Source organism: Hylobates moloch, unplaced genomic scaffold, assembly GCF_009828535.3.
Source record: "Hylobates moloch isolate HMO894 unplaced genomic scaffold, HMol_V3 SCAFFOLD_19, whole genome shotgun sequence".
Classification (NCBI taxonomy): domain Eukaryota; kingdom Metazoa; phylum Chordata; class Mammalia; order Primates; family Hylobatidae; genus Hylobates; species Hylobates moloch.
Window position 1 is genome coordinate 21,650,350 of NW_026652294.1, and position 13,793 is coordinate 21,664,142.

The following is a 13,793-nucleotide window of genomic DNA, read 5'->3' on the forward strand; positions in this document are numbered from 1 at the left end:
CTCGGGAGGCTGAGGCAGGAGAATCACTTGAACCCGGGTAGCAGAGGTTGCAGTGAGCCAAGATCACACCACTGCACTCCAGCCTGGGCAACAGAGCGAGACTCTGTCTCAAAAAAATAAATAAATTAGCTGGGTGTGGTGGCACAACCCTGTGATCCCAGCTACTTGGGAGGCTGAGGTAGGAGGATCACTTGAGCCCAGGAGGCAAAGGATGCTGTGAGCCAAGATCACACCACCGCACTCCCAGCCTGGGCGACAGAACTAGACCTGTCTCTAAATAAAAAACCCCAAGATGAAACAAAATGCATGATGGGTTACCAAATAAATAACAAACAGTGATTTTAATCTAGTCTTTCACATTTGGCCATCTTTTCCTAGCTATTCCTATGGAAATAAATGCTGCCTTGTCATTTTCTCTAATATTGGCAATGAGACAGCAAGGAAGCCTTCAGATCTAACCTCAGAAAATGTCAAAGGGGCACAAATTCTCCTATTTCTTTTCCCTTCAGCACAGCAGAAAAGAGAGTCACTGTATAATCAAACTCCATCCAAAGTTAACTGAGTCTTTTGCCACATCCTTTGGCCCTAGCATTAAAGTTTCTCATACAGCTTTAGGCAGTTAACTGACTTGCCAAAAATGACCAGCGATATGGTACAAAACTATAAGAGAGGCAGGCAAACCAGGCTTTTCCCAGCATTGGAGATGAACGCTCAGAATTTTTCTGTACCCAGTCATCTTATATGCAATAGCGTCAGCTGTCTTAGAAATCTGCCATTAACTCTTGGCCGGGTGCAGTGGCTCACACCTGTAATCCCAGCACTTTGGGAGGCCGAGGCGGATGGATCACGAGGTCAGGAGATTGAGACCATCCCGGCTAACACAGTGAAACCCCGTCTCTACTAAAAATACAAAAACAATTAGCCGGGCATGGTGGCGGGCACCTGTAGTCCCAGCTACTCTGGAGGCTGAGGCAGGAGAATGGCGTGAACCCAGGAGGCAAAGCTTGCAGTCAGCCGAGATTGCGCCACTGCACTCCAGACTGGGTGACAGAGAGAGACTCGGTCTCCAAATGAGAAAAAAAAAAAAGAAAAGAAATTTGCCATTAACTCTTGAATCATGGGGACAGGGCAATCTTCTACTTCAGGACTCCTGGCAAGAAGAGAAAAAAAATATTCTATGCTATACTAAAAATGAAAAGGGGGAGGAGGCCAGCAGTCCACAGCCCAGGGTTTCTCCAAGTGTAGTTCAAGAATCATTTGCATGAAAATGTCTATGGTGTGCAAATCTCTTGGAATGCAGATTCCTAGGCCTTAAGAACAATCTTTAGTAAGCTCTTCGGGTAATGCCAGAGCCACTAAATTTGAAAAACATTGCTTCCCGAATCTAACAAAGGCAAAGAAGAGGCGAGAAAGTAAGAATTTTATTTGCTTATTCTCTAACACCAGGTGCTGATTAAAAGTACACTTAGTAAAGAAGGACTTGCTGAATTTTCTCAATAGCTTGATTCAAAATGTCAATTCTGTTGGCTGTGTGGGTAAAGAGTTTTAATTTCCTGGATTCCTTGAAGGATCACTGCAATGCATATTTTTCTGGGAGTCAGAGAATCTGGGCTTTTTGCCATCTTCCTCACACCCTGGCTAGGGCCTAATTTAGATGGGATGGATTCCACACCCTGATATTTTTATCAGGGGCATGGTAGTCATCCAATGGAAAGCAGCTACAGAAATGTAGTCCTTGGTCTTAGCATCCAAAAGGTGAGAAGCACAGAGGTTCACTGGTAGTGCAGGGAATGGAGAGGGTCCCTCACACACTGAGGGACAGAAGAGGTTGGCTACGTCACTGGTGTGTAAGGGTTGACACTAGCATTAGATAGGATTTTTCTTAGGATTCCATATCCAGGTAGATCAGAATCTCTTGACCTGGAGCACACTGTATCCACTTTAGAGCAGATACAGATCCCTGGAACTATGTGAATTTTAGGTGCTTACTTAGACAACTGTGACAGGATGTGGAAGATTCCCTATGAAGAATATATGGCACAAAAGAAATCAAGAACCTCTGATGTACCGAAGGGTTATTATGACAAAAGAAGAAAGATGCCCATGGCCTTCAAATGAACAGCAACCTGAAAGCACTTGTACTGAAGCGCTTACAAATGACACTTCCACCACCTGATCTCACCAACTATGGGTCCTGCTTTGATGCTGTTTTCAATTTTCTTTTTTTTTAAATAGTGTATTAATTTATTTATTTTTGAGATGGAGTCTAACTCTGTCACCCAGGCTGGAGTGCAGTGGTGCAATCTGGGCTCACTGCAGCCTCCATCTCCCGGATTCAAGTGATTCTCCTGCCTCAGCCTCCCAAGTAGCTGGGATTACAGGCGCCTGCCACCACAGCTGGCTAATTTTTTTTTTTTTTTTTTTTTTTTTTTTTAAGTAGAAACAGGGTTTCATCATATTGGCCAGGCTGGTCTCAACCACCTGACCTCAAGTGATCCACCCACCTCAATCTCCCAAAGTGCTGGGATTATAGGCTGGAGCCACCGCACGCGGCCTCTTCAATTTTCAAAGATTTTTTAAAGTTGAAATTTTGGTGAAAGCATAGCAGGCTATCATCACAAAAATTCCAATGTGGACAAGAACCACTATAAACTGTGACTTTCAGGAAGTAGCACAGGGTTTGTAGCCAGAAAACCTGGATTGGGTCTGCCTATCTTTCAGTGCCCGTGTAACCTACAGCAAGTCCCATGACCCCTCTGAGGCTCAGTAGCCTCATCTGCAAAATGGCAATTATACTAACTGCTGCACTGGGTAATTATTAGCATTAAAATGAAAGTGCTTTGCCATCTGCTAGAAGCTATGTTAAGCTTAAGGGCTGTTACTGACGTAGCTTTTTTTCTTTTTTACCATTCTGAAAAAAACAGCAGGTATATGGAGTCAAATGCTGAGAGCTAATTGGACCGGGCTTGTCTTCCATTTTTTGCCTTTCTGTTTTTAGCTGACACATTAAAATGCCTACAAAAATCCTTTAACAAAGACCATCAACCAAAGAGTTGTCAACAGTTCGAGAGACTGACCAAGATAAATGAGCACCAAAACTAAGTTCATGTGAATCAATGAAAGAATTTGGGTGGTGGGGTGTGGAGAAGGGACTGCATATTCTGGGGCAAGCAAGGATCCAAACTAGCAGTCATAAAGGGTTCTTCATACACATCCTGTTTTGGTATGCACACTTGCCACCACCTCTGTTTTGGCACCGGCTATCACCCCCACCCAAACCAGCAGGAAGACCAACTCCCAAGAATGAATGTTAAGAAGTGGAGACGCAGGATGCTCAATCTTTTCCTTCCCAAGAGTGCAAACTGCTCCAGCGTCTCCTGCTCTTGACCCAATGATGGTTAAAGAGGCTCAAGACTGAGACAGGTGAGCACACAATCTCATTTAGCACGAGTATCGACACAGGGAATTCCAAAAGGTTAACGTACCAGTGGTCAAATATTTTGAATCTGACCTTCTAGGCTTCTCTTTGAATAGGCCAGGCATGTTTATATCTAGCTTTCATACCACAGCCCAGTCTAAGACCCTGGATCAGTCTATTTTCACTCCAGTATACTTTTTGGCAAAGTGCAAACCAATTTTTTTAAAAAAGCTACTGCCTCTTTCTGAAGTCCCCATAATCAATATGTCTAAGTGATCTATTTAGAATACAAGCTCCAGATCACCTGCGCCCTCCTTGCAAATAACATCCCACCTGGCTGAAGTTTTTTTTTTTTTTTTTTTAGACAAAGAGTCTTACCCTGTAGCCAAGGCTGGAGTGCAGTGGTGTGATCTCGGCTCACTGCCACCTCTGCCTCCCAGGTTCAAGCGATTCTCCTGCCTCAGCCTCCCGAGTAGCTGAGACGACAGGCGCGTGCCATCACGCCCAGCTAATATTTTGTATTTTTAGTAGAGACAGGGGTTTCACCATGTTGGCCAGGGTGGTCTTGATCTGTTGACCTCGTGATCCACCTGCCTCGGCCTCCCCAAGTGCTGGGATTACCGGTGTAAGCTATCGCACCTGGCCTGAAGACTTTTTTTTCTTTTTTTTTTTTTTTGAGACGGAGTCTCGCTCTGTCACCCAGGCTGGAGTGCAGTGGCGCGATCTCGGCTCACTGCAACCTCCGCCTCCTGGGTTCACACCATTCTCCTGCCTCAGCCTCTCCGAGTAGCTGGGACTACAGGCGCCTGCCACCACGACCGGCTAATTTTTTTTGTATTTTTAGTAGAGACGGGGTTTCACCGTGGTCTCGATCTCCTGATCCGCCCGCCTCGGCCTCCCAAAGTGCAGGGATTACAAGCATGAGCCACCGCGCCCGGCTTCAGGGTAAAGGACTTTTAAATCATCACCACATCAGTTACCTATCAGGACTCCCCTTGGGCACGTGATTCTTTAAGATGTGTATTATTCAGGTAAAATAGTGAGTAGTACCTACAAGTGACGTTATAACCTTCTTTTACTCTTGATAAGAAGTTAGCCTTGGATATCTCAGATTCTTCGATAACCAATTATTAATGAAACTTAACACCTGCTGTACTTTTTAGACATCAAACTGTAACAAGAACTCATATCAAGAAGACTACTTTCAGCCAGGCACAATGGCTCATGACTGTAATCCCAGCACTTTGGGGAGGTCGAGGCGGACGGATCACCTGAGGTCAGGAGTTCGAGCATGTTTTGAAACCTCGTCTCTACTAAAAATACAAAAATTAGCCGGGCGTGGGTGGCAGGCACCTGTAATCCCAGCTACCTGGGAGGCCGAGGCAATTGCTTGAACCCAGGAGGCAGAGGATTCAGTGAGCCAAGATTGCCCCACTGCACTCCTGCCTGGGCAACAGAGCAACACTCTGTCGCAAAAAAAAAAAAAAAAAAAAGATGATGACAACGACTAATTTCTATGGCCTATTCAACACAGCTCATGGTTGGATTCTTCTTAGGACCGAACCATGAATACACTCAGAACATGAACACACCACTCACTGCAGAGTATTATTTTAGGATTTGTTGGCAACTGGCCAAGAAGGAGGTTCTATGCTAGTCACTGATCACTGACGTAGAAACACACCCTACAACAGCAGAAGAGAGACAAGGACGTTGACACAAATGCAACATAAAACGCCTGGGAGTGATGTGCCTTCTCCTGTGATAAAAGAGAAGATTCCTGAAGCCACATACCTAACACAATTTTCTCTCAGCTTCATCTCTAGGGATCAGGTCAGCCTCACTTCTGGAAAACATGTTTCACTATGATGTTTATCAAATGCAACTTAAACTAGGGATTCAACTACAATTACACAGTCACATTCCTGTAGTGAGGACACATCATATCTCACTAGGTGGGGTTCTCTGCTTCTTAAAGAAAGAAAAGATAAGGAAACGATCACCAAATGGGTTACACCATCATATCCTGCAAGTGAGCTCTGACGGAAGCGGGAGTCCGAGGGCACTGACCGGACTGGGGCAGAGGGCCAGCTGCAGGACATGGGGAAAGCCTTTTTTGGGCTCCTATTGGAAAGGGGCACTGGGTGGATCACGGCCAAACTTCTTTGACACACGGGGGCAGCAGTTGAGAGATGATCACACAGAGCTTTCAGTAATTCCCAAATGGACTAGAGCATATGAGAGATGATAAAGGCCCAGAGAGAAAGGATTTGCCCTTGCCTTAGTTCCCACCCAAACTCACTCACTGATGAAGTATCCATGGAGACCTAATGTCTCTGATAGTGTAACACTCCACTTAAAAGCAAACAAGTGGTATTTTCTTGAAACCTTTAATTTTAGTTAAAAAAAAATTGTTAAAAAAAATAGAAGTGGGGGTGGAGGACAGATCACTCTCAAACCAGACCCTCATCTGCCCTGGAATCACTACTGCATTCCCACTGGTAAACATTTCTGTCTCTTGGTAAGTTGCCCAGAAATTTAAAAACATTTCTAACACAGCCACTTGTTTGTTTGGTTTCAAGAGAAAGAGGTTAAAAAGAAACATCTACTCCCAGGAAGAGGGCAAGCTAATAAAATGATAGTCCTGCTAATATACGACCAAAAGGAGAATGATCTTAACAGAGTAGTACCATGCTGACTAGTGGTTCTTTGATTTCTAACAATTTATAGCAATTGTCTTTTAATCCACTGATAGGAAAGAAAGTAAAATTAAGAACTGTATTTATTGGAAAACAGTTCCTATTCCTTTTGGGTGGGGGTGTGAGGGAGGCAGGGTCTCACTCTATTGCCCAGGCTAGAGTGCAGTGGCACAATCTCAGCTCCCAGGCTAAGCGATCCTCCTGCCTCAGCCTCCTAAGCTGTGACTACAGGCACTTGCTTCCACATCCGGCTAATTTCTGTATTTTTTGTAGAGATGAGATTTCGCCATGTTGTCCAGGCTAGTCTCAAACTCCTGAGCTCAAGCAATCCACTCACCTTGGCCTCCCAAAGTGCTGAAATTACAGGCATGAGCCACTACACGCAGCCCAGTTCCATTCCTAAATACTAGTTTTGACATAACTTAGAGGTAGGTGTGTGTGTGTGTGTGTGTGTGTGTGTGTGTGTGTGTGTGTGTGTGTGTGTGTGTGTGTGTGTGTGTGTGTGTGTGTGTGTGTGTGTGTGTGTATATTAAAGCTGCTTTCATAGTCACAACATCAAGATGGTGGATCCAAGCTCCTCCATTCTTAAATGAGAATATTACTTCCCACATTTCAAAAGTATGAACAATACATCATCTCATTTGATCTCCAAACTAACTCTGTGGGTAAGTTATCACTCCATGGGTAACTAATTCTGCGGATAACCTTTAAGATGGGTTATTATCCCAACTATATGAAACTGGGAGTTCAGAAAAGTTACTGAGTTGCCCAAAGTCTTCTAACTCCTAAGTAACAGAGCAAGGTCTAAGACTCTCTTTCTTTTGTTCGTATGTATGTATGTATGTATGTATGTATGTATGTATGTATGTATTTGTGTATTTATCTTGAGACAGGGTCTTGCTCTGTCATGTAGGCTGGAGTGCAGTGGCATGAACACAGCTCACTGCCACCTCGACCTTCTGGGTTCAAGGCTCAAGCCATCCTCCTGTCTCAGCCTACTAAGTTGCTAAGGCCACAAGCATGTGGTATCATGCCTGGCTAACTTTTAAAAACTTTTTGGAGAGACGGGGGTCTATCTTGCCCCAGCTGGTCTCAAACTCCTGGGCTCATGAGACCTTCCTGCCTTGGCCTCCCCAAGTGCTGAGACTGCAAACGTGAGCCACTGTGCCTGGCCTAAAACTCCACTTTCTAATACAGTAGCAACTAGCCAAATGTGACTATTTAATTAGAATAGCCACATGTGCCTATTTAAATCTAAATTAATTAAAAATAAATAAAAATTAAAATTCAGTTTTTCAACTCAAGTATGTTGAACCGCACATGTGGCTAGTGGTTAGTGTTATAGAAATAGTTCTATCTTCACATAACATACTATTGGACAGGGCTGGTCTAGCAGCTAGTTCTTTTGAATTCATAACTTGGAGAAAAGATCCCAGGGCGGCCACGCGCGGTTGCTCACACCTGTAATCCCAGCACTTTGGGAGGCCGAGGCGGGCGAATCACGAGGTCAGGAGATAGAGACCATCCTGGCTAACACGGTGAAACCCCGTCTCTACTAAAAATACAAAAAATTAGCCAGGCATGGTGGCGGGTGCCTGTAGTCCCAGCTACTCTAGAGGCTGAGGCAGGAGAATGGTGTGAACCCAGGAGGCAGAGCTTGCAGTGAGCCAAGATCATGCCACTGCACTCCAGCCTGGGCAACAGAGCCAGACGCCGTCTCAAAAAAAAAAAAAAATATGGAGTGGAGGGTGAGGAGTGGGGTTAGTGGGAGTCAGCAGGATGACAGGGTGTCGGGGCGGCAGAGGATGTTGGATATTACAACAGGAGTTGGGGGACACAACAACAACAAAAAGATCCCATGGCATCCCAGTATGTATGTATGTATGTATGTATTTATTTATGAGATGGAGTCTCACTCTGTCGCCCAGAATGGAGTGCAGTGGTGCAATCTCGGCTCACTACAACCTCCACCTCCCAGGTTCAAACAGCTCCCCCTGCTTCAGCCTCCCAAGAAGCTGGGACTACAGGCATGCACCACCACGCCTGGTTAATTTTTTTGTGTGTGTATTTTTAGTAGAGACCGGGTTTCACCATGTTAGCCAGGCTGGCCTCGAACTCCTGACCTCAAGTGATCCACCCGCCTCGGCCTCCCAAAGTGCTGGGATTACAGGCATAAGCCACCAGGCTCAGCCCATCCAAGTATTTAATAAAGATAGCCTGATAGTGACAATGTCAAATCATAACCCCTTCCGGTCTTATTACAAGAAACACTGAAGATTTAGGAAGTTGGTTTATCTTTCCAGGGGTTATAAAAACTAAAAAACTAAAAATTACTTATAATTTTTAGCAGGGGAGTATATGAAAAATCTCTATATCTTCTGCTCAACTTTGCTGTGAAACTGAAACTTCTGTAAAAAAAAATAAAATAAAATCTATTTTAAAAGATTCAGGGGAGCCTCTCTGCACCTATTCTGGTTCGGGGGTTGTTCAATAAATACAATTAACCTTAGGCCAGCTGCAGTGGCTCACGCCTGTAATCTCAACACTTTGGGAGGCCGAGAGAGGCAGATTACTTTGAGCCCAGAGTTTGAGACCAACCTGGGCAACATGGCAAAACCCCATTTCTACTAATAATACAAAAACTAGCTGGACGTGCTGGCCTGCACCTGTAGTCTCAGCTACTCAGAAGGCTGAGGTGGGAGGATGGTTTGAGCCAGAAGGCAGAGGTTGCAGTGAGCTGAGATTGCGCCACTGCACTCCAGCCTGGATAACAGAACTGGATCCTGTCTCAAAAATATATATAAACAAATTTTAAACATTAAAAGTTTTCTTTTGGCTCATTTTCTATCTTTATTATCACCATTACTGTTACTATATCAGCTCAGCCTATCATAAAATAAGTTGTAGTCTCTGTATCCTTTGATTTCTTTTATCATCTCTGCACAAACTGGGCTAGCCTAAGGTCCTAGATTCTGTCTACTGGTTACTAAATCCTGAACATCTCATTAGTGAGTGAATCACAACCTAATCCATTTTTTAAAAAATTTAGTTTTAAAAGAGCTTTACCAAAATGTATTTGATTCACATGTACTCAGGAAAAAGAATGTTGAAACTTACGTTGCCTATTTGGTGAAGAATAATGTAAGCAACGATTCCCAAGTTACAAATAACAAAAACATCATTAAGAATTGCAGGACCAGGCATAGTGGCTCAAGTCTGTAATCCTAGCACTTTGGTAGGCTGAGGTGGGCGGATCACCTGAGGTCAGGAGTTCAAGACCAGCCTGGCCAACATGGCGAAACCACATCTCTACCGAAAATACAAAAATTAGCTGGGCATGGTGGCTGGTCCCTGTAATCCCAGCTACTTGGGAGGCTGAGGCCAGAAAATCACTTGAACCCAGGAGGCGGAGGTTGCAGTGAGCTTAGATCGCGCCACTGTACTCCAGCCTGGAAGAGCAAGCGAGATTTTGTCAAGAAAGAAAAGAAAGGAAAGAAAAAGAAAGGAAAGAAAAAGAAAGAAAGAGAAAGAAAGAGAAAGAAGGAAAGGAAGGAAGGAAGGAAGGAAGGAAAGAAAAGAAAGGAAAAAAAGAAAAAAGAAAAGAGAAAGAAAGAAATGCAACTTCAGACAGAGAGAGACCATAGTAATCAATCCTGGCACTTTTAAGAAGAAATTTTAACTGCTGTGGGTGCACAGGAACATCATTAAAAATGAAAAAAACAAGCTTGGTCAAGAAGACAGAGCAAGGTCTTTGAAGACCTATATGACAAAAATAATTATTTCCTCACGTGTTATTCAAGGTTTTTCTACTACTTGCACATGGGAAAATAATAAATTGAGGGTTAACTGTAGCATTAGAAACATGGTACTCTATGCTTTTTTTCAAGGATTCTCAATTATAAAAGACTGACAAGAGACAAACAAGCTTCTCTCATATCCAGAAAGAATACAGGAGGAGACCCTTTTCTGATTTGTCTAGGTCAGAAAAACCTTCCATGTTTTCCTTTGAAAGGTTATCCTCTGCAACAGCTCTCATGCCAGAACATTTTTCTTAATTTTCACCTTAACCTTATGACTGCGTACACCTTTAAACATCAAAGAGAAAGGCTGCAGGGCAAGCTTTGAGAACAAAGTGTACCAAACATGACCAGTTTCTTCTGTGAGTCTTCATCCTGGATACAGTGGCATTCCTGGTCTTAATCTTTGGATTTCAAGACCAGCTCCCTATCTCTGCCATCTGTCCTCTCCCTCAAGATATGTGCGAGCCATCATTAGTGAAAATTTAGGGTCTATATAAGCCTCTGCTATCTGGCACCCTGTATTTGGTAGAGTTAAGTGATGTTAAATCTGAAACTTATATTTACATAATGAGAATAAAGAATACTGCAAAATGATTGTTTAATAGTACATCAGAAACGAACTTCTGTATCTCACAGTTGAGATGCTATGAACAGAGCATATCAAGCAGTACAGAGAGGTATGTAGGAATTAGGGGATTCTTTAATCCCTTAAACTTTATGGAAAGGTCATACCGCAACACTGAATGACATACAGAAACAGAACAACCCTGAAGGGAAGGGAACCACTGAAGCACACTGTGTCCTACAGATATGACAATGTCAGGACTGACAGCCAGTCCTACATGGTAACTACGTGCAAGTGTTCTGGAAGATGAGGTAGATGGGTTTTTTCCTTCCTGGAGGCAGCAAAATTCAAAGGAGAAGAATTTGATAAAAGATATCAACTAGAAATGATGAGACAAAATACAGCCATAACTAACGTGCCCATTCCCTCGGCTTGAGGGCCCTGCCTACCTTCTAAGTTGTACAACAAACTTAAATCTGAGAGCTGTTTTCAGAAACACCTCAGGCTGGCCGGGCCTGGAGGCTCATGCCTGTAATCCTAGCACTTTGGAAGGCTGAGGTGGGCAGATCGCTTGAGGTCAGGAATTCGAGACCACTCTGGCCAACATGGCGAAACTCCATCTCTAAAATACAAAAAATACAAAAATTAGCTGGGTATGGTGGTGCACGCCTATAGTTCCAGCTACTTGGGAAGGCTGAGGCGAGATATTGCTTGAACCCAGGAGGCGGAGGTTGCAGTGAGCCGCGATCCTGCCACTGCACTCCAGCCTAGGCAACAGTACAAGACTCCATTCAAAAAAAAAAAAAAAAAAGCAAAGAAAAAAGAAATACCTCAGGCCAAGAAAATGGGAATGGAAGGCTGGGCGTGGTGGTGGCTCACAACTGTAATCCCAGCACTGTGGGAGTCCAAGGCGGGCAGATCATGAGGTGAGGAGTTTGAGACCAGCCTGGCCAATATGGTGAAACTCCGTCTGTACTAAAAATACAAAAATTACCCAGGCGTGGTGGCACGCGCCTGTAGTCCCAGCTACTCCGGAGGCTGAGGCAGGATAATCACTTGAACCCGGGAGGCGGAGGCTGCAGTGAGCTGAAATGGCGCCACTGACTCCAGCCTGGGCGACAGAGCAAAACTCCGTCTCAAAAAAAAAAAAAAAAGATGAAAAGAAAATGGGAATGGAGGTAAGCACATCAAACAAGATGTAACTTTTTCAGGTCTCCAAATCTCCAAATCTCAACAACCACTTGCTGACCATTTGCAATTTACTTCTAGCAGCGTTCATATTTTCTTTAAAAGATATGGGGTGGGGCCGGGAGCGGTGGCTCACGCCTGTAATCCCACCACTTTGGGAAGCCGAGGCGGGCGGATCATGAGGTCAGGAGATCGAGACCATCCTGGCTAACACGGTGAAACTCCATCTCTACTAAAAATGCAAAAAATTAGCCGGGCGTAGTGGCGGGCACCTGTAGTCCCAGCTACTCGGGAGGCTGAGGCAGAAGAATGGCATGAACCTGGGAGGCGGAGGTAGCAGTGAGCCGAGATCACGCCACTGCACTCCAGCCTGGGTGACAGAGTGAGACTCTGTCTCAAAAAAAAGATATGGAGTGGAGGGTGAGGAGTGGGGTTACTGGGAGTCAGCAGGATGACAGGGTGTCGGGGCGGCAGAGGATGCTGGAGATTACAACAGGAGTTGGGGGACACAGGGTAGTGGTGAGGGGAGGGTTACTCACTAGGTAGGGGTCTGGCAAAAAAAAAAAAAAAAAGAGCCTCATTTTTGGGAACACGATACCCTATCCATGTACCAAGAGGGACGTAAATGAGGAGGAAATTCACACCTGAAACTATTCCCAGTCCTCAACATTCTCTCTCATAATCTAAGCATTTCTTACCTACTTCCTTCTCTAGAAAAGCTGATAACAAGACTATGTCCATAGCTGAAGGTGGATCTTGGTATATGGGAAAATGCAATATTCTCATAGAAGCAGGTCATTTCTATTCCCACAGGAAAGGCAATTATTCTCACTTCACAGACACAGAGAACAACCCAAAGTATACAATTAGATATTCAGGACAATTTTAGAATCCAGGCTTCTGACAGAATGGGGATGTTGTTTCAAGCTCCATGCCCAGAATTCCAACAGGTTTTCAATAGAGTGGTATCTATTTCAGTTTGTCGGACTCTCTCTCATACACACATGCACACACTGCACTTCACAACTGGCTGTCTTCATTCATTCCTTCATTCAGTGCCAGGCACTGGGGACTGATAAAATATATATATATATATATGAATGATACTTTCTCAAGGAGATCATAGTCTAGTAGGAGATACAAGCATATAAGCAGATAACCGCAATAACCAAAGCATCATTTGTCTTTTTGTTTGTTTTTTTGAGACGGGGTCTTGCTCTGTTGCCTAGGCTGGAGTGCAGTGGTGCAATCTCGGCTCACTGCAGCCTCCACCTCCCAGGTTCAAGCAATACTCCTGCCTCAGCCTCTCGAGTAGCTGGGATTACAGGCGTGCCACCATGCCTGGCTAATTTTTGTATTTTTAGTACAGACAGGGTTTCACTGTGTTAGCCAGGCTGGTCTGGAATTCCTGACCTCAGGTGATCCACCCTCCTCGGCCTCCCAAAGTGCTGGGATTACAGGCGTGAGCCACCGCGCCTGGTCCATTTGTCTTAACAACACAGAATATTACAAGAAATGCTAAGTAAGGAGACTAACAGATAAATCCTATTAAACAATGATCTCCAGTAGCCCCTGTTACTACAGGAAAGACAGGAAAAAGAATGCAGGGCACTCATTCTGTGCACTGCTTTTAGATCCTGAACATACTACAGGTCCTGAAAAGTAGCATTATGCTCTCAGAATTAGTGCTGTAATTACAGTTAGTATCCCATGTGTCCGGCAAGGCGCAGTGGCTCACGCCTGTAATCCCAACACTTTGGGAGGCTGAGGCAGGCGGATCACGGGGTCAGGAGATCGAGACCATTCTGGCTAAAACGGTGAAACCCCGTCTCTACTAAAAATACAAAAAATTAGCCGGGCGTGGTGGCGGGCGGCTGCAGTCCCAGCTACTCGGGAGGCTGAGGCGGGAGAATGGCATGAACCCAGGAGGCGGAGCTTGCAGTGAGCCGAGATTGCACCACTGCACTCCAGCCTGGGCCACAGCGCGAGACTCTGTCTCAAAAAAAAAAAAAAGTATCCCATGTGTCAGCACTGAATTGCTCTTTGTGTATGGGTACATTTTGGCAGTCCAAATTTTGGCTGTTCAATGTCTTGAGGGCAGGTACCATGCCATGCCTCTTACT

At 44.6% G+C, this 13,793-nt stretch overlaps 1 protein-coding gene across 4 annotated transcripts in view; it reads right to left on the reverse strand.

The window, feature by feature from the left end:
- MRTFA (myocardin related transcription factor A) overlaps positions 1-13,793 on the reverse strand; it is a 226,406-nt gene that overhangs the window by 37,999 nt on the left and 174,614 nt on the right. The window lies entirely within an intron of this gene.